We start from the raw sequence: 1953 nt of genomic DNA, 5'->3' as shown, positions 1-1953 counted from the left end.
AAGGAGGATAGTGAGCAAACTTTGTTTACCAAAGTTAAACAAGGTAAGTATTTGATCATTAGCTTGTATGTTGATGATTTAATTTATATTGAAGATGGTGAAAAATGATGTATGAATTCAAAGAGTCCATGATGAAGGAATTTAATATGTCAGACTTGGGTAAGATGAGGTATTCTCTTGGTATTGAGGTAGTTCGGTTTGATGGCGGTATATTCATCAGTCAAACAAAGTATGTGATAGAAGTCTTGAGAAGATTTGGGATGGAGCATAGCAATCCTGCTGAAAATCCAATGGTTCCTGGAATTAAAATCTCCAAAGATGAAAATGGGGTTGAAATGGATGGTTCATTTTTCAAGCAACTGCTTGGAAGCTTGGTGTACCTGACCACTATGAGGCCGGACATAATGTATGTGGTTAGCTTATTGAGCAGGTATATGTCAAGGCCTATAGAAGTTCATTATTTTGCGGCAAAGAGAATTCTACGTTATTTGCAAGGTACGACAAAGTTTGGCATTCTCTACAAAGCGGAAGGAAATTTGGAATTGATTGGCTTTACTGACAGTGATTATGCTGGATCGGTGGAGGATAGAAGAAGTACTTCAGGTTATATTTTTATGCTAAATGGGGCCACAGTAGCTTGGTCTTCTCGAAAGCAACCGATAGTAACATGAGTACGACGAAAGCCAAATTTGTAGCAGCTGCGGGAAGCTGTTGTCAGGCAATATGGATGCAAAGGGTGCTGAAGAAGATGGGCTACACGGGAAGTGGAAGTATTGTCATTTTTGTGATAATAGCTTAACAATTAAGTTGTTGAGGAACCCGGTGATGCATGGCAGAAGCAAGCACGTTGATGTGCGCTACCATTTCTTAAGGGAGCTTGTGAATGATGGAGTAGTGCAACTTTAGTTTTGTGGTACAACGCATCAGTTAGCAGATATCCTCACCAAACCGCTGAATTAAAGTCATTTCGGGAGCTGAGATGGAAGCTTGGAGTTTGTGATTTTTCAGGAGTTAACTAACTGCAAATGTAGTCTAGTTAAGGGAAGGAATGTTAAGGCTTAGTTCAAGGGAAGGAATGTTAAGTAAGTTAGTTAGCGATCTAGTGGTATTCACAACAAAATTTGTTTAAGATTTAAATCATATTTAAATTTATTTTTTTTCTTCCATTTTACTAGTTTGTTGAATAATAAACAAACAAAAAAAATGGTTGTGAAAGCTTGTGATTATTGATATTTTCATCTTTCGTTGCACAAGAGACAAAGTCATGAGAGAAACAATTTGTGAAGACTTGTTTGGCTACAAACTTTAAGATAATGATACACTAATTTAACATATATTATGATTTTTTTGATCAAACATATATTATGATAAATCCTATATATACAAAAATTTCCATCCAACCAAAAATTGAATCATATATACTAATATGTTTAGTTGGGACCCCAGCAGCTCAAGAACATGACAGTTCTCAAAGATTCTTCTGACTGTTTGGCTTTCTCTTCCTTCGTTTTAGGTACAGAAGATGAAGAATTAGAAAGTTTGTTGATGGCATGAGACATAGATCTAATATTATGTTTTGCATGTGGTTGTGCTGATCTTATCATACTGCTCCATCTACATATCCCTTGATCCTTCAATCCATCCATTACTCCAACACTTGTTTCCTCACTCAATCTCCAAGCACGGTTTCTTGATGAACTCATTGTGTTACGTTGTTGAGAAGTAATTTTATATGTCTTTGATAATTAATTGTTGATGATGTAATGATGTAGAAATTAAACTCCGGTTGTTGTGAATATATAGTGAAAATTGCATTTTAGTTTAGGAAGAAAGGAAAACCAGAGGCTATGTGGAGTGTGTGTGTGTTGGTAGGGAAAAAAAGCACATGGTTTTGGTTTTTGTGGGGGTTATTTATTATTATTTTTTTGTTGTTTTATGTGAAAAGAAATAGGA

This window comes from Vicia villosa, linkage group LG2 (genome assembly GCF_029867415.1).
Source record: "Vicia villosa cultivar HV-30 ecotype Madison, WI linkage group LG2, Vvil1.0, whole genome shotgun sequence".
NCBI lineage: Eukaryota > Viridiplantae > Streptophyta > Magnoliopsida > Fabales > Fabaceae > Vicia > Vicia villosa.
Note: the sequence above shows the minus strand (reverse complement) of the source record.